Source organism: Muntiacus reevesi, chromosome 16 (assembly GCF_963930625.1).
Source record: "Muntiacus reevesi chromosome 16, mMunRee1.1, whole genome shotgun sequence".
NCBI classification, from domain to species: Eukaryota; Metazoa; Chordata; class Mammalia; order Artiodactyla; family Cervidae; genus Muntiacus; species Muntiacus reevesi.
The window spans coordinates 25,671,891-25,696,241 of NC_089264.1; the positions used below are offsets into that span (position 1 = coordinate 25,671,891).

General features: G+C 36.6%; 1 protein-coding gene and 1 pseudogene across 1 annotated transcript in view; one reads left to right on the plus strand and one right to left on the minus strand.

The window, feature by feature from the left end:
• STPG2 (sperm tail PG-rich repeat containing 2) overlaps window positions 1-24,351 on the plus strand; it is a 303,259-nt gene that overhangs the window by 222,576 nt on the left and 56,332 nt on the right. The gene's annotated exons all lie outside the window — the stretch shown is intronic.
• LOC136148104 (DNA fragmentation factor subunit alpha pseudogene) lies at window positions 3,994-4,787 on the minus strand (annotated as a pseudogene).

A 24,351-nucleotide genomic window follows, 5' to 3' on the forward strand; every position in this document is an offset into this window, starting at 1 on the left:
AAGGAGGGACACCTCAAGCAGGATTGCCCTCAGGCATCTAAGCCGCCCCCGGCTCTATGTCCGGTCTGCAAAGGACCACACTGGAAGAGAGACTGCCCCCAGAGGCGTAGGTTTCAGGGGTCGGACTCTCAAGACAATCAGGACTGAAGGTGCCCGGGGGTCCCCACACAAGCTCCCATCCTAATTACACCTGAGGAACCCGAGGTATTAATAACTGTGGAGGCCAATCCATTGATTTCCTTTTAGATACTAGAGCAACTTACTCCGTGCTTACTGAAGCCCCTGGCCCACTTTTTTCCCGATCCGCTTCCATAACGCGACTGTCTGGACGAGCCAAAACGTATTACTTCAGTGTATCTGTCAGTTGTGACTGGGATTCGGTGCTATTTTCACAAGAGTTTCTGATTGTGCCCGAGTCTCCCTCACCCCTTTTGGGAAGGATATACTGAGCAAGGTCCATGCCTCTATTTTCATGAATATGGGACCTTCCCTTTCTCTACCTTTAATTGAACAAAATGTAAATCCTAGAGTAAGGGCTGATGGAAAATCTGTGGGTTGAGCACAAAATGCTATTCCTGTAGTTGTCAAGCTCAAAGACCCGCACTTATTTCCACATAAGAAGGAGTATCCACTGAAACCTGAGGTTAAGGAAGGGTTAAAACCCATCATTGAGAATTTAAAGGAGCAGGGACTATTAATTCCCTGTAACCTTCCATGCAGCACTCCTATTCTGGGTATAAAGAAATCAAATGGTAAATGGAGACTAGTTCAAGATTTACAAATAATAAATGAGGCTGTGGTTCCTTTACACCCCATGGTTCCTAATCCTTATACTCTATTGTCTGAATTTCCTGAAGGAGCCAAAAATAAAATAAATAAATAAAGGATTCACCTAATTGGGTCAGGTTCATCCAATAATCTCCCTGTTTTAAGATCAACTGTTGTTTAGTTTCTAAGTTGTGTCCAACTCTTTGTGACCCTGTGGACTGTAGCTCTCCAGGCCCCTCGGTCCATGGGATATTCCAGGCAAGAACACTAGAGTAGGTTGCCATTTCCTTCTCCAGGGGATCTTCCCGACCCACGGATTGAACCCATATTCCCTGCATTGACATGTGGATTCTTTACCACTGACCCACCAGGGAAGATCCATTGACTGGTACTTCAGTTCCATCATCAAAAATTTCTTCATAGTAGTTGACAGATTAGTGCTTGTTTGGTTAACCAGGAGATAGGAATCTTGGAATGATATATTCAAAATTCTGCTTATCAGAATTAGTTTACTCAATTATAGTGAACACATTCCTCAATTTTTCCTTCTTTTGATGTCATTCTATCTCTAATTTATTTGTATATAGAAATTGAGATTTCTCCATTAGTGCTGGTTGAGACATTTTAGTTATTTGATTTTTGTGTTTTTTCCCTTCCATATTTCACTTGGGTTTTAAATTTTAAATAGTGACAGTGACTGTTCAGCACTTGAAAATTATCATTCAATTGTATTTTAGCTTCCATTGTTTCTGTATAGAATCCTAAATATTGTCCATCTAAGTATTGCTTCCTTGAAGATAATGTATATTTATTCTCAAGATAATTTAAATATGTTTCTTTTTCTTTGGTTTTCAACAGTTTTACTATGATGAACCTAGATATGCTTTTCTATATATTTATCCTGATACATGTATACACTGTTTTTTGAGTTTATGCTGTGATATCTCCCCTCTGCCCCAAATTTGGAAAGTTCTGTCAAACAAACAAATATATATTTCTTGCTTCCAGGAGTTTAAAGGCAGAAGTGGAAAATAGGTAGAAGAAAATATTAAAAATGTATAAACAAAATTATAGATTAAGTAAGTTGTAAATATATTGAACAAATTAATGTTACATGATCATCTTAACCATTTTAAGTGTATAGTTCAGTGGTATTAAATACATCCATTTCTTCAAGCATTATTGCCACCCATCTTCAGAACTCTTTCCATCTTGTAAAACTGAAACTCTGTACTCATTAAACAATTACTCCCATAGTCCCTCCCCCAGCATCTACAAATCTGAGAGTTGAGGGGAGATGGATGTCTTCCCCAGTATATACTATGGGCAAGTGAATCTTAAAGAAGAAAGAAAAAAGAAACAAATCTGGGGGTTTGAATATGAGTTCCATCTGTTGTAATTTTAGTTCTGAGTAATACCAGCTATATCACTGGCCAGATTACTAACCCTGGGTTCCTGTCTGGTTTACGTGTTCATCATAGCTTGTGTTGTCTTGGTGGTTGAAAGAAATCAGAATGCACCAGACACAAGTTATACTAGTCCTTGAAAGACCATTCCAAAATGAAAAGAATGTTCTGAGAATAATGTGATATTAGCATTAAGGTTGGGGAGAAGTGTAAGAGTATAGAATATTGAGTAAAGTGCATTTTCTTGATTTGAAGATGCCACAGAGTGCCCAGCACAATCAATAAGCAAAGTCATATCATGAGATTTTGTGAAAATGAGCATGAATAGAATTTCCTACAGTGTTTTGGAAAAGGGAAAAGTAGAATGTATACACAATGTCTAAACATTAGAATGTTTTCCAGTTCTCAACAGCAACATTAGAAGCTTTGAGACTGTGCATAATGCTTTTCAAATGCCCAGAGAAAATAATTTCCAATCCAGAATTCTCTTCTCACCCACAGGATCAATCTAGTATGAAGGTCAAAAAAAGAGGTTTTCAGATATACAAGTTCTCACCAAAATTATCTTCCCTAAACACTTTTTCAACAAATTACCAGAGGATGTGTACCCCCAGGCAAGAGGGCCATGAATGCAGAAGACATAAGATCCAGGATTCAATACAGAAAAAGGGTGAAGGAATTCCAAGGATATTGCTGCAGATAAATCCTAGAAGGCAGCCAAGTATCAGACCTAGCAGAAGGGCAAAACAAGAGTAGTGTCTCCAGGAACAAAATGAATGTTATAAGTTACCTGTTATGCTTGACTATAGAAGAGTTATAGATGATATTTTATATTATTGACAGGGTCTGTAGGCATGCTAAGATCTTCCCTGGTGGCTCAGATGGTGAAGAATCTGCCTGCAATGTGGGAGGCCTGGGTTTGATCCCTGAGTTGGTCAGATACCCTGGAGGAGGACATGACAACCCACTCCAGTATTCTTGCCTGGAGAATCCCCAAAGACAGAGGAGCCTGGTGGCCTGTGGTCCATGGAGTTGTAAAGAGTCAGACATGACTGAACAACTAAGCACTGCACAGATAGGCATGCTAAATACATGGAAAAGTGAAGAAGAAAGAAAGTTCTCAAAGAACTTAAAATGGAGCAGGAAAGACAATGAAATGAGTGGCACAGCTATGAACAATACTTGTATATTTGTAATATAAACACTAAATTTCAGTTTTAAGTGGTTCTACTTATTATGTCTAATTATTACAACTTTTTGGTCAGAAATTATGATTTTCAAGTTTCAATTTAACATGTTGAAAAGTGAAAGTGAAAGTTGCTCAGTGGTGTCCAACTCTTTGCGGCTCCATGGACTATACCATGGAATTTTCCAGGCCAGAATACTGGAGTGGGTAGCCTTTCCCTTCTCCAGGGGATCTTCCTGACACAGGGATCAATCAAACCCAGATCTCCTGCATTGCAGGTGGATTCTTTACCAGCTGAGAGACTAAGGAAGCCCAATTTAACACATTAATGGTGGTGGTGGTGGTGGTTTAGTCGCTAAGTGTATCCAACTCATGCAACCCCATGGACAGAGGAGCCTGACAGGTTACAGTCCATGGAATTCTCCAGGCAAGAATACTGGAGTGGGTTGCCATTTCTTTCTCCAGGGGATCTTCCCAACCCATGAATCAAATCCAGGTCTCTTGAATTGCAGGCAGATTCTTTACTAACTGAGCTACAAGGGAAGTTTTGCATGTAATAATAGGCAAATTGGCAGCTATGATTTAGGGTCTGCAGAGGTAAAAAGTCATGATACAACTGTCTCCCTGCAAAGGTCAGGGTCCCTGGTGCTCGCCAACTTCCAGATCCTGAGTAGACAAACTCAGCTCTGGGGCAGATTTCTCCTTCAGCGCTAAGAGGATCTGGCTTCAGGCATAACTTCAGAGGAGCTCTCTTTAATGCCCGTGTCAGCAGTGTCCCTTTTATCCCCGAGGTCAGCTCTGGACTCTTGCTGCTTCAAGATGCAGCCTTCCTTCTCCAAAGCCTGGAGGTAAAGCTCCATGATCTGTCTGGACTGACAGGCTTCCTGTCTTTGGTCAAGCACCTGCTGGAGGGTGTTCTGGAGCCCCTGGACTGCCACATGACTTTGGCCAAGTTCCTGAGGCAGCTCCGAACATGGGACATCAATAAACATCTGGAGCTCCTCCTCGGACAGCAGGATGATGCTGGATAGGTCTTCCTTCAGCTGCCTGGCCACGTTCTTCCACTTCAGCCCTACCCTGCTGTCTGTTTCATCTCTGTCGAAGGACTCTTGGGTTATCCAAGCTGTACCTGCATCTGAATTGTGTGTCCACTTCTCATTCCCAGCCAATGCCACAAACTTAGTATTGGCAGGAAGACACAGAAAGTAATCATCATCATCCACTATGGTGCTATACTCTGCCAGGACCAGGATGACTGACGCCTAGGACTTATCAATGACCAGAACGTCACAAGCCTTGTTCCTCAGCTCCTCGAGGCGTGATGCCGTCATGCCGTGCTGTTCCCGGCTGTTGTGGTGCAGCAGACACTGCTTTAGAGCCCAGATCTCACCGGGTTCTGGAGCTGCAGGGCCACTGGCCACCTCCATCCTCTTCAGGGTGGGCCCAGACTGACACGGAGAAGTCAGGTAGCCTGGGGCTTGGGATTCCTCCCCAACTCTATCCCCCATGGCATGCCTGGAAATGGAGCTGAGCAACCAGAAGCCCAATTTAACATGTTAGGATTAGATAATCCTGTTCCTAAAGCTTAATCATTTCTATGCAGTAGAGTACTGCAGTTGAATACATGAAAGATATGTTTTAGTCAGATATAATATTCTTTTCAAGCAAGCTGTGTTGAATTTGTGGAGCAGATCGTTTTCAGAAATGCTACACTGTTCTAAAATTAAAATTCAAACACTTGGAACATAAAAATTAACTCAATTTATATTAGAAGATATAATGAAAGATTTTACATAGTTCAATGTAGGATAATTGTTATATAAAGTGTATCTAGATGATTCTGCAAATTTATTAAAACTCAATACTGTATGATATGATAGCTTTATATGGTAGCTTTCCAGAAAGCTCATATTATCCAATTTGCTATAATTATTGGAACTGCATTTCAATTAAACACTTAGCAATTTCCTTGTTCTTTTTGAAATATTTTGAAACCCATTAGTGTGTCAGTGACTTGGCATTGCTCTCTAATTGCAAAAGATTTCAAGTGATAAAAATTGATTTTTTTGTAGCGTACTTTGTAGAGTCAGCATTGGTTACCTAAATACATTACAATTCTCTTAAAACATTATTTGATGTTGTTAGAAGGTTTCGTTGTCTGAATTCAAGATTATATATGCAGATTATTCTTCACTGCAGAGTGATTTGTATTTTGAGGAAATGTAATGAAATGTGAAATCCTAGGAAATATTAGGATATTGAAAACATATTTTAAAAGCCTCTTTACATATAAAGCTAAATTTTGCCATCATAGGTTCGATGTATCTGTTAGCATTTTAGGGATCATAGGTGTAATTTTTGTTATAAGTATATTGCAAAGCAATAACAGAAATATTAAATTTATGATTTCAGAGGACAAACCTTTATCTAATTATAATGAGTAACTTCCACACCATGTACTTTTTATAATAAAAACATTTTTTATATTAAAATATTATAGAAGGTACAAAATTATTGCTTTATATCTCAATGGTTTTTAATTTTTATTTATTTTTATTTTTTTTCAATGGTTTTTTATAAACACCCAAATAACCATTATCAAATGAAGAAATAGAATATTACAAGAATTCTTAACCCCCCCCCCCCACTTACTTCTTTTGCCCCACAGTAACCACTGTTCTGGTTTTTGACACCATTGTTTATTTTCACTGTGTTTCAACTTATATAAAAATTGAATATGGTGGGTTTTGTTTTGTGTCTGGCTTCTTTCTCTCAACCTTTTAATTTGTAGGCTGTAATCTATGTTGCTGCAAGTAGCAATAATTAGTTCATTCTCAATATAATATATCACTATCCCTTTTACTACTGATGGAAATTTAGGTTGTTTCTAGTTTAGTGCTTTTATGAATAGTGTTAAAGTTGTTGTTGTTCAGTCACTTAGCTGTGTCCAACTCTTTGTGACCCATGGACTGGAGCACTTCAGGCTTCTCTGTCCTTCATCATCTCCCAGAGCTTGCTCAATCTCATGTCCATTGAGTTGGTTGATGCCTTCCAACCATCTCATCCTCTGTCGTCCCCTCCTCCTCCTGCCTTCAGTCTTTCCCAGCGTCAGGGTCTTTTTCAGTGAGTCATCTGTTCACATCAGGTGGCCAAAGTACTGGAACTTCAGCTTCGGCATCAGTCCTTCCAGTGAATATTCAAGGCTGATTTCCTTTAGGATGAATGGGTTATATCTCCTTGCAGTCCAAGGGACTCTCAAAAGTCTTCTCCAATATCACAGTTCAAGAGCATCAATTCTTTGGTGCTCAACCTTCTTTAAGGTCCAACTCTCACATCCATACATGACTACTGGAAAAACCATAGCATCATTTTTTTTCCTCATTTTAGCCATTAGTCTTTAGGAGTATTACCTTGAGTCTTTAATATGCATTTTCCTGATGGCTAATGAAGTTTAATCTGGAGAAGGAAACAGCAATCCACTCCAGTATTCTTGCCTGGAAAATCCCATAGACAGAGGAGCCTGGTGGGCTACAGTTCATGTGTTCACAAAGAATCAGCTATGACTTAGCGACTGAACACCACCAATTAAATTTAATACCTTTGCATATATTTTTGACTATTTAGATAATCTTTTGTAAACTGCCTTTTAATATCACTTGCATATTTATCTTTTAAATTATGTTGTTATTGATTTTAGTAGTGTTTGGTATGTTAGATATATTTTATAGTTATACATAATGCAAACAAATCTCTATGATTACACTTTTACTTTCTTAATGATTTCTATTGGTGGATATAACTTCTTCATTTTGATATAAAATTCATTCATCTTTTCCCTACTGCTTTTAGCATCCTATTTAAGAATTCATTCCTTATCATAGTTCTTAAGTAATTTTTATAGAAGTTTTATTGTTTTGTTCTTCACAATTATTATCCCAGAGGTCTCTGAGAGTATCCTAATTTCTTCTCATTCTTTTTTCTTTATACCGCTCTTTAGCAGTTCTTTCCGCCATTCTATCTTCCAGCTCACTTATCTGTTCTGCCTCAATTATTCTCCTATTGATTCCTTCTAGAATATTTTTAATTTCAGTAATTGTGTTGTCATTGTTTGTTTATTCTTTATTTCTTCTAAGTCCTTGTAAAATGTGTTAAATGTTTTGTATTTTCTCTATTTTTGAGATCTTTGCATCATCTTTACTACATTTACTGCATTTACATTTTCAGATAGTTTGCCTATTTGTTTATTTGGTCTTGTGGATTTTTGCCTTGTACCTTTATCTCCTTGCATGCATGCATGATACTTCCCTGTCTTTCATTTTGTCTAACTCACTGTGTTTGAGGTCTCCTTTCCCCAGTCTACAGGGTTGTACTTCTTGCTTTTGGTCTCTGCTGTGGGTGTCTTGTGTAGACTTTGTGTTGGGAGGGACTTCTGCCTGCTTTCTGGTGGGAGGAGGTGAGTTCTTTTCCTCTGATGGACAGGGTCATGTGAGATGGTGTGTTCTGGGGTGTCTGTGCAGCCTGTCTGCTGATGACTGCATTTGTGTCCCTGTGTTACTTGTTGCTTGTGTGAGGCATCCAGCACTGGGTGCTGCAGGCAGATGGGTGGTGTCAGATCTTGGATTTGGGTGGAGGCATTCATGGGCGTTCTCACTCATGCCCCCCGGGGTCAGGCATTCTCTGTCTAGTGTCCTGGACTCGGGGCGCTGACACTGCTCTTTACAGTTAGATCTGTGATAGTATTTAAGTGGGTGCTGCACATACGTTTATGGATGAGATTACCCTGTAATGGGCTTCCCTAGTAGCTCAGCTGCAATAGAGGAGACCTAGATTTGATCCCTGGGTTGGGAAGATCCCCTGGAGAAGGGAATGGATACCCAGGATCCAGTATTCTTGCTTGGAGAATTCCATGGACCAAGGAGTCTGGAAGGCTATAGTCCATGGGGTCTCAAAGGGTTGGACATGAGTGAGAGACTTTCCCTTGACTTAGCCTGTAACATTCTTGAACTTTTTCTTATCCGTCTTTGTTAACAGACTTTCTAGAAAAATGATTTGGAAAGTTTTAAATCAGCTGTTGCTCTATGTGTAAACAATTTTGAAATCTCCGTGGCTTAAAAAATTGTTTAAGCTATTATGCTACTTCTCTTTGCTTGTAGTGTTTTCAGTATCATTCAGTTTTAAATATATCCTAGTTTACCTTATAATATCTTCTTAGACCTATAAGTCTTTTAAAATTCTATTTAAATGTTATAGATATTTAAAGCCTTATTAAAAATTTGTAGTTTTTTGGTAATTGAGTTTTGAATTTTGTAGTCTAGAAATTTGATCTATCTGTTGCTCATTTTTTGAAATCTCTTGAGGTTTGATTTAAAGCTGAATACTTACTATTTTTATAAATGTTCCATTCACACTTACAAATATGTATTTGCCAGTAGTTGTATGTAATGCTCTACTGATATCAGCTAGATTAATTAGCTTATTAATGAAATTTTCATGTCTTTTTTATCTTGCTTAATGTATTAATTACTTTGAGTAGTGTGTCAAAAATTCCCACTGTAGTGATATATTTTACAATTACTCCTCACGGTCTGTTCAATTTTTACTTAATAATTTTTGAATCAATACTGGTATGTGTCTACCAATTATAGCTGTCAGTTAAACTGAACCGTTTATCATGCTGTAATGACCCTCTTTACACGTGTGTTTCAGGTGTAGCAGCCATTTTTTTTTTGTTAGAATTTATCTAGTATATCATTCTTCATCCTTTTACTTCCAACTGTTTTCTGACCATATGCTTTTATTTGTTGCCTTTTGTTGCTAACATATTCAGGAACTAGGTGGATTTTATGTTTATAACCAGATTGTAAAGTCTCTATTTTCTGTTGTTTTCAATTTTCTGTATTTCTTTGTTTTCTTTTTTGAAATGATTCAGGGCCTTCACACTATCTTCTACCCCCAACCCTACTTCATCTGTTTGCTTTACTGGTGTGCAAGCTATTCTTACATTTTTATAAAATACCCTTGGTGTTGTACACACACATTTACTTAATAAAATTTATATTTCATCAAGATCTTTGCTTTCCCAAACAATGCTTTAGCTTTGTTTACTTTTGTTTAACCTTACATATTATCTTATGCTGTTTAGATTCACCATTATTATTCTCTTTAGTTTTTTTTTTTTATTTTTTTATTTCATACTTTCCTTCTAGGGTCATTTTTCTTCTTCTTAAAGTATATTATTTAGAAACCCCTTTAGTGATAAATGCTGTGATAAGAGCACTTTAGTGGTAAATACTTTCATTTATTCATTCAAACTGGTTCATATTGTGTGCTGGGCATAAAGTAATATATGCAAAAATCTCTGCTCTCATAGAACTAAGGTTCTAGGAAGGGAGACAGGCAATAAGGAAGACAAAACATAAAACATATTGTATGTAGTATGTTACATTGCATAGCAGAATAATAAAGCAGAAAAATGTGATATGAAATTTTAGATAGGAGGGTCAAGGAACTTTTGAATCAGACCAAAAGAACTAAGGGAATATGAAGGTATGTGATGAAAAAACACTGCAGACACAGGGAACAGATTTTACAAGAGAGCCTGGCAAGTCAAGATCCAGGAAAGAAACAAGTAAAGCTATAAGAGAAAGGATGATTTGGAGATTAGTACATGTGCCCAGAGATGTAGAGTACATCTTGTTGACACTTTTCTCTGTAGGTCATGCTTCACAGTGAGATGGATGGCTCTTAGAGGGTTTTGAAATGACAGTTGATATGATCTGTTTTAGCAGGTTCACTTTTTACATTATAGACTGGGGAACAGCAAACGTAGAATCAAAGGTTATTGTGGTATCAGTGAGAGAAAATGGTAGCTTGGTGCAGAGTATTGACAATGAAGGTGGTGAAAAGTCAAGTCAAGGCATTTTTTGAAGGCAAAGCTAGCTGATAGACTGTGGCATTCTGATGTAGGATGTGAGACAAGGGAGAAGCCAAGGATGACTTAAGAGATTCAGGTCCAAACAACTGTCAGATTTGCCATTACTGAGATGAAAGCTTTCCCAAGGTGGTGCTAGCGGCAAAGAACCCAAGCCAATGCAGGAGACATAAGAGACGCGGGTTTGACCCCTGGGTCAGGAAGATCCCCTGGAGAAGGAAATCGCAACCCACTCCAGTATTCTTGCCTGGAGAATCCCATGGACAGAGGAGCCTATAGTTCTGGTGGGCTATAATCCATGGGGTTGCAAAGAGTCTGACACGACTGAAAGCGACTTAGCACAGCTAGCACTTTCACTGAGATGAAAACAAATAGAAGAGATGATGATTTGGGAAAGATTGTTAGGATCTTAATTTGAAACAAGTTAACTTAAAAAAAAAATATCAAAAATCTTTGCTGCTGTTGTTCAGTTGCTAATTCATGCCCCATTCTTTGTGACCTCACGGACTGCAGCATGCCAGACTTCCCTGTCCTTCACTACCTCGCGGAGTTTGCTCAAACTCATATCCATTGAGTTGATGATGCCATCTAATCATCTCATCTTCTGTCATTTCCTTCAACTCTGACCCACAATAATTCCCAGCATCAGGTTCTTTTCTGGTGATTCTGTTCTTCAGATCAGGTAGCCAAAGTATTGGCCAGCTTCAGTATCAGTCCTTCCAATGAATATTCAGGACTGATTTCCTTTAGGATGGACTGGTTTGATCTCCTTGCTGTCCAAGGGCCTCTCAAGAGTCTTCTCCAGCACCACAATTTGAAAGCATCAGTTCTTTAGCTCTCAGTTTTCTTTATGGTCCAACTCTTACACCCATGCATGACTACTGGAAAATGCATAGCTTTGACTATACAGACGTTTGTTGGCAAAATGATGTCTCTGCTTTTTAATATGCTCTCTAGGTTGGTCATAGCTTTTCTTACATCGAGCGAACATCTTTTAATTTCATGTCTGAAGTCACCATTCACAATGATTTTGGAGTTCAAGACAATAAAGTCTGCCACTGTTTCCAGTTTTTCCCCATCTATTTGCCTTGAAGTGATGGGACTAGATGCCATGTACTTTGTTTTTTGAATGTTGAGTTTTAAGCTAGCTTTTTCACCCTCCTCTTTCACTTTCATCAAAAGGCTCTTTAGTTCCTCTTTGCTTTCTGCCATTAGAGTGGTGGTATCTACATGTCTGAGATTTTTGATATTTCTCCCAGCAATCTTGATTGCGGTTTGTAACTCATCCAGCCCAACATTTCCCATGATGTGCTCTGTGTGTAAGTTAAACAAGCAGGGTGACAATAAACAGCCTTGTACTCTTTCCTCAATCTTGAACCAGTCAGTTGTTCCATACACGGTTCTAACTGTCACTTCTTGACCCCATATAGGTTTCTCAGGATGCAGGTGAGGTGGTCTGGTATTCCCACGTCTTGAAGAATGTTCCACAGTTTATTGTGATCCACACAGTCAAAGGCTTTAGCATAGTCAATGAAGCAGAAGTTATGCTTTTCTGGAAATACCTTGCTTTTTCTATGATCCAACGGATGTTGACAATTTGATTTCTGGTTCCTCTGCCTTTTCTAAATCAAGCTTGTACATCTGAAAGTTCTTGGTTCACATACTGTTGAAGCCTGACTTGAAGGATTTTGGGCAGTACCTTGCTCACATGTAAAATAAGTGCCAAATCCTAATTCCATCCTTAGAGTGGCAATATAGTTTTGTTGGCTGTATCATTTTATTTGATATTTAATTTCTCTCAGAGCTCTAAACAGCCCTTCTTTTAGCTTCAAACTTCCATTGCCATTGCTGATAATTTGGTCTTCAGATTAATTGTCATCTTTTTATAAGTAATCTGTCTTCTGTACCTGCTTTTAAAATCTCTTTATCTTTCACATTGCTTATTGGTCTTCTCATGCCAGTATTCAGCATTCCTCTGTAGATGTAATTTTTTCCTTTTGTTGTAATCATTCAGGAATTTTCTTTGTCCTTCATTTTCACTAATTTGATTAGATATGATGGTTTTATTTATTTGTTCTGTTTGGATCTAGCTGAACCCTCTCAGTTTGAGTTCATATGCCTTTCTCTCATTCTCAGAAATTCCCAACAATTATATCTTCTTATATTGCCCTCTCCAACAGCTTTTTGCAGGTGGCACTAGTGGTAAAGAACCTGCCTGCCAGTGCAGGAGACATAAGAGTTGTGGGTTCTATCCGTGGGTTGGGAAGATGCCCTGGAGGAGGGCACAGCAACCCAATCCAGTATTCTTGTTTGGGGAATCCCATGGACAGAAAGAGCCTGGTGGGCTGTGGTTCATAGGGTCACAAAGAGTCAAACACAACTCAAGATACTTTAGCATGCATGTAAATTCTTTTATTTTTTTACTAACTAATGTTGGAACTTCTAGCTTCTTAGATCATGGCATCTGGTCCCATCACCTCATGGGAAATAGATGGGGAGACAGTGGAAACAGTGTCAGACTTCATTTTTTTGGGCTCCAAAATCACTGTGGATGGTGACTGCAGCCATGAAATTAAAAGACGCTTACTCCTTGGAAGGAAAGTTATGACCAACCTAGATAGCATATTAAAAAGCAAAGACATTACTTTGCCAACAAAGGTCCATCTAATCAAGGCTATCAGCACTTTGGCCACCTCATGCAAAGAGTTGACTCATTGGAAAAGACCCTGATGCTTGGAGGGATTGGGGGCAGGAGGAGAAGGGGGTAACAGAGGATAAGATGGCTGGATGGCATCACCGACTCGATGGGCATGAGTTTGAGTAAACTCCGAGAGTTAGTGATGGACAGGGCAGCCTGGCCCGCTGCGATTCATGGGGTTGCAAAGAGTCAGACACGACTGAGCGACTGAACTGAACTGAATTCTTTTTATGACTCTGTTGTAAGATCTTGGAGCATAAGTTGGCTCTTTTCCAGTCTAGTCATGAAAAAACTTTCATTCTCCTATTCAAACCATATATTTATGCTTTTGATCTACAGTCTGAGAAGTTAGTTCTATCTCTACTTGTATTTTTCATAAATTTCTGTTTTCATTTAATCCTACATTTTGCAGGGTTTTGTAGGTGTTAGTGTTTCTGTATTAGGACATTAAGTATTCTGATTTTAAACTATGATTCTGAATGATGCTTTTGCTTATTTATTTGGCTATGAGTTGGTTTTTTTAAAGATATCCTTTTAATTGAGTTGTCTTTTATCAAATGTTTGTCAGTACTTGATTTTGTGTTCATTTTTGTAATTGAGATTTCTTGCTAGAGATCAAGTGATCTATCTTTCAAACTTGGCTACTGTTTTCAAAATAAATACTAAATTGGATGGGACATCAGAACTATAGACCCAGATCAAAGTGCTGGCAATACTAGGATCCATGGTCACACAATTGTTAGACTCTGGAGAGTCTGTGCTGGCATAGCCCACCTGGGCCAGGAGAGGGGCTGCTTCTGTTAGGGCTCTGAACTACTCTTTGAACTTGCTCTCCAGTAAGAAGGAAAGGTTGTTAATATGTGCCGATAAATGGAATACTTGAACTTTGAGTCTTCACATACTGTGTTTCACTAGATATCTGAGACACTCTCTTGTGTCATTGTCCAAGGTTGTCCACTTTGTCTCTCTATTCTCGTCACCTCCCCACGCCCACATCTGACCCACCACAGGGCACAGCTGGTTTCTTCAGGAAAGAATTGGTAGTACCTAATTGTTCTAGCTCAAACAACGGCGTTGCGAATTCTGCGTACTTCTTGCTCCTTCAGTGCATTGTCTAGACTGAGGGTTTCTTCAATTGTGTTTATTTTCAGTTCTTCAGGAATTTTTCATGCCCATTAAAAAAAATGACATATATATGTTTTTCATTTCTTGACTTTGCACCTTAATCCTGACAGTTACTTAAATTCATTGTTACTGTTGTTTAGGAGGTATTTCCAGCTTTATTAACTGTCAGTTTTAGAGTTGAAATACTATGATAGTATTTCAAGGTGTTTGTTAGTGCTATAAGGTGTCTGGACTAGTCAAATTTTATGATATATATATATATTTCAGTAATCTTTCTAGAAATCTGATATGCCATTTGAATACAAGGTTAGTATTGGTAAACACAGTTGTAAGTTTGGTATACAGGTATATTTATTTCAAAAGCTGCAATTCACTCAATTATTTATTTGTTCACTCACTCAGTCACGTTCAACTCTTTGTGACCCTGTGTACTGCGGCACGCCAGCCTTCCCTGTTCGTAACCATCTTTTGGAGCTTGCTTCAACTCCTCCCAGAGCTTGTGTAAACTCATGTCCATTGGGTTAGTGATGCCATCCAACCATCTCATCCTCTGTCATTCCCTTCTCCTCCTGCTGTCAATCTTTCCCAGCATCAGGGTCTTTTCCAGTGAGTCAGCTCTTCACATTAGGTAGCCAAAGTGTTGGAGTTTCAGCTTCAGCATCAGTCTTCCAATGAATATTCAGGGTTGATTTCCTTTAGGATTGACTGGTTTGACCTCCTTGCAGTCCAGGGGACTCTCAAGAGTCTTCTCCAACACTACAGTTCAAAGCATCAATTCTTTGACACTCTGCCTTCTTTATGGTCCAACTCTCACATCCATACATGACTACTGGAAAAACCATAGCTTTGACCATACAGACCTTTCTTGACAAAGTAGTATCTCTGCTTTTTAATACGCTGTCAAGATTGGTCATAACTTTTCTTCCAAGGAGCAAGCATCTTTTAATTTCATGTCTGAATTCACCATGCACGATGATTTTGGAGCCCAAGAAAATAAATTCTGTTACTGTTTCCACTGTATCCTTAAATATCTCATGAAGTGATGGAGCTGGATCTCATGATCCTAGTTTTGTGAATGTTGAATTTTAAGTCAGCTTTTTGACTCTCCTCTTTCACTTTCATCAAGAGGTTCTTTAGTTCCTCTTTGCTTTCTGCCATAAGGGTGATGTCATCTGCATATCTGAGGTTATTGATATTTTCCCTGACAGACTTGATTCCACTTTGTGCTTCATTCAGCCTAGCATTTCTCATTATGTACTTTGCATATAAGTTAAATAAGCAGGGTGACAGTATACAACCTTGATATTCTCTTTTCCCAATTTGGAACTAGTTTATTGTTCCATGTCTGGTTCTGTTGCTTCTTGACCTGCATGTGGGTTTTACAGGAGACAGGTAAGGTGATCTAGTATTCCCATCTCTTGAAGAATTTCCCACAGTTTGTTGTGATCCACACAGGCAGAGGCTTTAATATAGTCAATGAAGCAGAAGTAGATGTTATTATGGCTTTCTCTTGCTTTTTCTATGATCCAGTGAATGTTGGGAATTTGATCTCTGGTTCCTCTACCTTTTATAAATTGAACTTGTACATCTGGAAGTTCTCAGTTCATGTACTGTTGAAGCCTTGCTTGGAGGATTTTCATCATGACCTTGCTAGCTTGTGAAATGAGTTCAGTTGTGCAGTAGTTTGAACATTATTTGGCATTGCCTTTCTTAGGGATTGGAATGAAAACTGACCTTTTCCAGTCCTGTGGCCACTGCTGAGTTTTCCAAATTTGCTGGCATATTGAATGCAGCACTTTCACAGCACCATCTTTTAGGATTAGAAATAACTGAACTGGAATTCCATCACCTCCACTAGCTTTGTTCGTAGTGATGCTTCCTAAGGCCCATTTGACTTCACACTCCAGGATGTCTGCTCTAGGTGAGTGATCACCCTATTGTGGTTATCCGGGTGATTAAGATCTTTTTTTGTATAGTTCTTCTGTGTATTCTTGCCACCTCTTCTTAATATCTTCTGCTTCTGTTAGGTCCGTACCTTTCCTGCTGTTTATTGTGACTATCTTTGCATGAAATGTTCCTTTTGTATCTGTAATTTTCTTAAAGAGATCTCTGGCCTTTCCTATTCTATTGTTTTCCTCTATTTGCTTTGCACTGTTCACTGAGGAAGGCTTTCTTATCTCTCCTTTCTCTTCTTTAGAGCTCTGCATTCAGATGGGTGTATCTGAATTTTCTCCTTTGACTTTCTCTTCTCTTCTCAGCTTTTTTGTAAGGCCTTCTCACACAACTTGATTTATAAAGTAAACCATAATGTATATATTTGTGAGGAAAAACAGACTCCTGTATATTGAGGTCACCTTGCAAAAATGTTTTTGTATGTTTATTATCTTGATGATTTCACAATTGTTCTACTTATGTCTTAACAGTAAAGGTTTTGAATGCCTAATCATTCTTAATTGGATATAATAATCAAAATAATATTACCATATTTGTAAAATAATTAAAACTGTTTACTTAAGGCTTCAGTATGCTATAAACTATTTCATAGGGATTATTTGTATTCTAAAGTATTTTTGACAATTTTAAAATTGCATTCAACACTAGGTAGAAAAATGGTGTTACATAAAATCATAATATCTGAAGTAGAAATAATAGTTGTACTCCTAGCCATTTTATGTCTCTATAAATAAAATTCATTGTTCAGCATGGCCTCCTGAACTGTGTTTTCCAGTCAAGTTATTTTGTGAAGATTAAATTCCTTGCAGGGTACATGCTTTCAGTGATTGTAGCAATTCCTATCTGTTGGAACTATACTGCGAGGTTTTTAGTGTAGGAATCAGTTCAGAAAGAGAGTTTTCCATCTCAGTGCACCTTTTCAGAACAGTTCTCGTACCTCAACCAGAAGGTTTTATCAAATACAAACTGAAGTGAACTTATGTTAGTAAGAAATAATGAAAACAAACCTTCAAAGGTATGCTTTGCATTTTTTTTTTTTTAAGTAGGAGCATAAACTCTACTTCAGAATTACAAAGTATGCAGTTTGGAAGAATTTGAGTAACTGCTTTGTTTTGAATATTATGTATGCTCAGTAACTAACTTTATAAATCTTAGGTTTTGTAGACAGAATAATGCTTTCCTATCCCTCAACCTCAGTCTCTCCAAGATACCTATGTCTAAACCTCAGGTGCTTGTGAACATGTGTTTTTTTGTTTTTTTTAATTAGATTGTCTTTTACTTTTCTTTCTTTTATTGTGGTACAATTGATTTACTATATTATACAAGTTTCAGGTGTACAACATAGTGATTCAGAATTTTTAAAGTTTATTCTCCATTTACTGTTATTACAAAATATTGGCTATATATCTTGTCCACGTAGCTTATTAATTTTATACATAGTAGTCTATGGGTCTTAACTCTCTCTCCCATCTTGCCCCTTCCCTATTTCTTCTCCCTGCTGGTAACCACTAATTTGTTCTCTGTATCTGGAAGTCATCTGCTTCCCTTTTGTAATATTCACTAGTTTTAATTTTTAGATTCTGTTGTATACATATATAATATGTAATTTTATATAATAATGTAATTTTATAATTACATTATATGTATTTTATATACATATACATATAATATATGTAATTTCTATTTGTTATACTTAAGAGAAGCAAAAAAAAAAAAAGGTTGGTAATACAATTTCTGAAGCAGCAGACCTGGGAAAATCTAGGTGCTTAGGAAATCTAGTGCATTGTAAAAGTCTGGTGTTGTTAAGCTCCAGATCAGCAGCTACATTCCTTTGAAGTTCAGCTCCTTTACATAGATGAAAATTCCATTCCTTGAACACAGTAGATCTTCCTTTTGCTTTCATTAAACTTTTTTTCAGGTACAAACAGTTGAGTCACAGGGGAGACCAGGCTTAATTCTGGGGAACACAGTATAAATGATCAAATTTCAAGTTTTTGAAATCCAGCAAAAAATATGTCATACTGTGGATAAGTTAGTGATACTTGTATCCAAGTGAAACATAATAGGGTCAAGCAGTGAGGAACATAGCAGTGTTGAATGTATTTAGGAAGTATATATTCAAACGAAAAGCAAACTTAGAAACATTGACTAAGAATTTCAATTCCATAATGTCTTGTTTACTTGGTCAGTTTAATTTCTGTGCTGTAGAAATAAAAATTGCAGTCACATTCTCCAGTTTAGGATGTTTGAAAACATCCTCTATAATCCAGTTACTTCCCACTGTCTCTCAGAAGTTTCAGAAGGAAAAATTTATTTAATATAAAAGCTATTTAAAATCACCCTACATCCAAGTGAGAGCTGCATTTCTGAGATCCTCCAATAACCAGTATTCTTTGTATATTTCAGCAATTATCAGTTCCAAACACATTTCTATGGAATATTTAACATACCTAGTTAGAAAATTGTAGGAATTAGAGATAAAAAACCAAAAGTGGGTCTCTTCATTCTTTGGCTTGCATCTTAAGAATCTTGTATTAATGTAAACTATTTTGTCAAGGTCTGCAGAATAGCTTATTTCTGTTCTTATTTATTTATTTATTTTTGGAGAGAATTTTCAGTTTTCCATGAGAAAAGGAAATTTAAAGAGAAATTATACTTTCCTTTCCCAATAAACTGCTTTTTCTGGGGGGGAGGAGAGAGAGAAGGAGACTCATTAATTTTAGTTACCTAATCACTTAATTCATTTATTTATCCCACAAGTGCATTGCACAGTTTATTCCTGATGTGCTTTGTTAGATGCTGGACTCTAATGATGAGCAAAAGTAGAAAAGAATCCTGTCTACATGGGGTTTATACTCTAGGGGAGTGATAGATGTCAAATGGGCAATCATTTCTTTGATCTTGTTTGGTTTTTACATATATAGAGATAAGAGAGACTAAGAAGGAAAATCTGGAAGGAAGGAGTTAGAAAAAAATAACCTGCTGCCCTGACAGGTCCACTGTCTTAGTGTAGTGGGCAGAAGCTTAGACTGTTTCTACAGGTAGTCCTAGTTTGGGTAATATTTTATGCATTAATATTTATTAGTAGAAGCCTAAAGGAAAAACCCACTAAGGAATTATGACTGTTAAAAATCCTTTAAAATCTATAAAATTTTTCATCTATTAACCAGAAAATTGTGAGACTTAGTTTTGGTTTTATACAATAGTTTTCAAATAGTTATCCATATTTCAAGAATTTTAAAGTTAATAAAAGTTGAATATAGTGACTAAGGTGCTAATATTTGATCACTGACAGATGTAGTGATGGAATGTGGAATAAAAGAGCTTAACAACTGTAAAATGATTTTCCCTAGTTAATGGAAACCAAGTGGTCTTGAAATAATTTTTTGTTGCTCAACTTAAGAACTTAGTTGATGAGTTCTTAAGAACATCAACTTAGTTGATGAAACAACTGTATATTTTGAATGATGTATGAGTTGTACCTTTTTCATTACCTTTTAATTAGGATCAGAATTAAAATAATTGGTATATGAGTGTTTTACTTTTAGATGTAACACATTTTATTTTTGTCAGCTTTGTATTTTTTTAATTTATTTTCATTGAAGTATAGCTGATTGACTATGTTGTGTTAGTTTCAGGGACACAGCAGTCTATTCAGTCATACACACATATATATTATATATGTATTGTTTTTCAGTATCTTTTTCATTATAGGTTATCATAAGGTATTGAGTATACTTTCCTGTGCTTACAGTAGGTCCTTGTTGGTTATCTATTTTACATATACTAGTATGTATATGCTAATTCCAAGCTCCTATTTTATCCCTCCCTATCCCCTATCCCCTTTGATAACCAAATGTTTGTCTCCTATGTCTGTGAGTGTATTTCAGTTTTACAAGAGTTTGTTTGTATAATTTTTTTTTAGATTCTACATATAAACAATATTCTATGAGTTTTGTCTTTCTCTGACTTACTTATAACCTCTGGGTCCATCCATGTTGCTGTAAATAGCATTATTTTATTTTTTATGGCTAAGTAATATTCCATTGTATATGTGCCACATAATCTTTATCTATTCATCTGTCAGCGGACGTGTAGGTTACTTCCCTGTCTTGGCTATTGTAAATATTGCTGCTATGAACATTGAGATGCATGTATCTTTTCAAATTCGAGTTTTGGATATATATTCAGGAGTTATTTTGCTGATCATATCGTAGCTCTAGTTTTAGTTTTTTAAGGAAGTTCCGTACTTTTCTTCTTAATGGTTATACCAAATTACATTCCCACCAACAGTGTAGAAGGTTTTCTTTTCCTCCACACCCAGCAATTTTTTTTTTTTTTTTTTGTAGACTTTTTGATGATGGCCATTCTGACTGGTATGAGGTGCTACCTCATTGTAGTTTTGATTTGTATTTCTTTGGCAATTAGTGATATTGAGCATCTTTTCTTTTGCCTATTGGCCATCTGTATGTTTTCTTTGGAGAAATGTCTATTTAGGTCTTCTGCCCATTTTGTGATTGAGTTGTTTGATTTTTTGGTGTTGAGCTGTTTCTATATTTTGGAAATTAAGCATGTGTCAGTTGCATTATTTGCAAATATTTTCTCCCATTCTGTATGTTGGCTTTTCATTCTTGTTTACAGTTTCCCAAGATCCATCTTGATTACAAAATTGGTGATTTTTCCCTATATATCTACTTTAGTCAGCTTTTTTAATGTTTACATCAGAAAAAAGATTTAAATTCAATGGAAAAAGAAGCAATGAATAATGAAACAAATAGCCAGTTATTTTTTAAAATTAGTAAGGTTGATAAACTTCTAGGTAGATTCATCAAGTTAGCGAAACAACACACACTGAAACATATAAGGGATGTTTGCAACAAAACCAAACCATATTTTTATATACCAGCAATAAAAATTTTTATATTTCGATTAACGAAAAAAAATTTCTTATGTGCAACATAAGTTATTTAAAAGCCAACATCTTTATTTTCCACACACTAAAAGGATGATAATATAATTATTATGAAAAACTTCATGCCAAAGAATTCAACAACTTAGATAAAGTAGACAAATTTCTTGAAAGACATAAATTAATAAGCTGTCTCAAAAATACCCCCAAATCTGATTAGTTCAGTTCTGTATCTACTAAAACTTTGAATTCTTAAAGAAAAACCTTCTGATCCAATATCAGACATAAACATTTAGGGAAAAAAATTGGAAACTTTTCTAGAAAATGGAAAAGATGGGAATTTTTTTATTTTTTAATGATATCTAGCATATTTTGGATTACAAAGGAATGCAGATATATCCCCATTATAAGAAAACTAAAAAATCAGTTCCCTCATGAACACAGATTCAAAATTTCTTAACAAAATATCATCAACTTGAACTTTGCTGTGTTTGTCTTACTGTGTTTATATAATATTATGCCTGTTGAATTTTCTCTTCCCAACTCTAGGCAGCTAATCAAGATATTTTTCTAATCAGAAATCCTCTTCCTAAGAGAAATCTGGTGCCAGATGGAGAATAAGATTTTTGTGGTTGCTTGTGTATCTGTGTGTTTAACCCTGATACACTTATTTTGCTCTAACTTTTCTGCTATTTTCTCCTTCACATTTATCTCCCTGTAATAACCACCATAATATCTGAACACAAACTTTAAAAAAAAATCCTTTCTCTCTAGTCATCAGCTTCTTCATTTGTATGAACACATCTATATAAAATTATATTTATTACAAATTATGGTATAACTTGAAATGAAAAGTGATTTAGAAAACTTATACATTGACTTAAATTCCTTCCTTTCATGGTAATAAGGTGATAGTACACCTTAAGGAGAAACCCTGTCATAGAAATAGACTGTTTATCACATGATGCTCTGATGTATTACACTTTTATGTTATAATAAAACAAGGGTCTTGGAATTGCATTTCACAGTACTTTACATTCAGGACATTCTGTATTTCTAGATGAATAATTCTTAAATGTATGTGAAGCTTTGTTTTCATCTATTATAATTTCATTAATTTAAAAAATTTACCAGAATAATATTATATGATTTAGCACAATTATAAGCTACGTGAAATCCTAGTAAAACTATACCACCTGTACTTTAAAAGATATATGTTTTTTAATTAATTAATTAATTAATTATTTTCAGTGGGTTTTGTCATACATTGATATGAATCAGCCATAGACTTGCATGTATTCCCCATCCCGATCCCCCCTCCCACCTCCCTCTCCACCCGATTACTCTGGGTCTTCCCATGCTCCAGGACCAAGCACTTGACTCATGCATCCCACCTGGGCTGGTGATCTGTTTCACCATAGATAATATAGATGCTGTTCTTTCGAAACATCCCACCCTCACCTTCTCCCACAGAGTTCAAAAGTCTGTTCTGTACTTCTGTGTCTCTTTTTCTGTTTTGCATATAGGGTTATCGTTACTAGCTTTCTAAATTCCATATATATGTGTTAGTATGCTGTAATGGTCTTTATCTTTCTGGCTTACTTCACTCTGTATAATGGGCTCCAGTTTCATCCATCTCATTAGAACTGATTCAAATGAATTCTTTTTAATGGATGAGTAATATTCCATGGTGTATCTGTACCACAGCTTCCTTATCCATTCATCTGCTGATGGGCATCTAGGTTGCTTCCATGTCCTGGCTATTATAAACAGTGCTGCGATGAACATTGGGGTGCACGTGTCTCTTTCAGATCTGGATTCCTCAGTATTGCTGGGTCATATGGCAGTTCTATTTCCAGTTTTTTAAGGAATCTCCACACTGTTCTCCATAGTGGCTGTACTAGTTTGCATTCCCACCAACAGTATAAGAGGGTTCCCTTTTCTCCACACCCTCTCCAGCATTTATTGCTTGTAGACTTTTGGATAGCAGCCATCCTGACTGGCGTGTAATGGTACCTCATTGTGGTTTTGATTTGCATTTCTCTGATAATGAGTGATGTGGAGCATCTTTTCATGTTAGCCATCTGTATGTCTTCTTTGGAGAAATGTCTGTTTAATTCTTTGGCCCATTTTTTGATTGGGTCATTTATTTTTCTGGAATTGAGCTTCAGGAGTTGCTTGTGTATTTTTGAGATTAATCCTTTGTCTGTTTCCTCATTTGCTATTATTTTCTCCCAATCTGAGGGCTGTCTTTTCACCTTGCTTATAGTTTCCTTTGTTGTGCAAAAGCTTTTAATTTTCATTAGGTCCCATTTGTTTATTTTTGCTTTTATTTCCAATATTCTGGGAGGTGGGTCATAGAAGATCTTGCTGTGATTTATGTCAGAGAGTGTTTTGCCTATGTTCTCCTCTAGGAGTTTTATAGTTTCTGGTCTTACATTTAGATCTTTAATCCATTTTGAGTTTATTTTTGTGTATGGTGTTAGAAGGTGTTCTAGTTTCATTCTTTTACAAGTGGTTGACCAGTTTTCCCAGCACCACTTGTTAACGAGGTTGTCTTTTTTTCCATTGTATATCCTTGCCTCCTTTGTCAAAGATAAGGTGTCCATAGGTTCGTGGATTTATCTCTGGGCTTTCTATTCTGTTCCATTGATCTATATTTCTGTCTTTGTGCCAGTACCATACTGTCTTGATGACTGTGGCTTTGTAGTAGAGTCTGAAGTCAGGCAGGTTGATTCCTCCAGTTCCATTCTTCTTTTTCAAGATTATTTTGGCTATTCGAGGTTTTTTGTATTTCCATACAAATTGTGAAATTATTTGTTCTAGTTCTGTGAAAAATACCGTTGGTAGCTTGATAGGGATTGCATTGAATCTATAGATTGCTTTGAGTAGAATAGCCATTTTGACAATATTGATTCTTCCAATCCATGAACACGGTATGTTTCTCCATCTGTTTGTGTCCTCTTTGATTTCTTTCATCAGTGTTTTATAGTTTTCTGTGTATAGATCTTTTGTTTCTTTAGGTAGATATATTCCTAAGTATTTTATTCTTTTTGTTGCAAAGGTGAATGTTATTGTTTCCTTAATTTCTCTTTCTGTTTTTTCATTGTTTGTCTATAGGAATGCAAGGGATTTCTGTGTGTTAATTTTATACCCTGCAACTTTACTATATTCATTGATTAGCTCTAGTAATTTTCTGGAAGAGTCTTTAGGGTTTTCTATGTAGAGGATCATGTCATCTGCAAACAGCGAGAGTTTCACTTCTTCTTTTCCTATCTGGATTCCTTTTACTTCTTTTTCTGCTCTGATTGCTGTGGCCAAAACTTCCAAAACTATGTTGAATAGCAGTGGTGAGAGTGGGCATCCTTGTCTTGT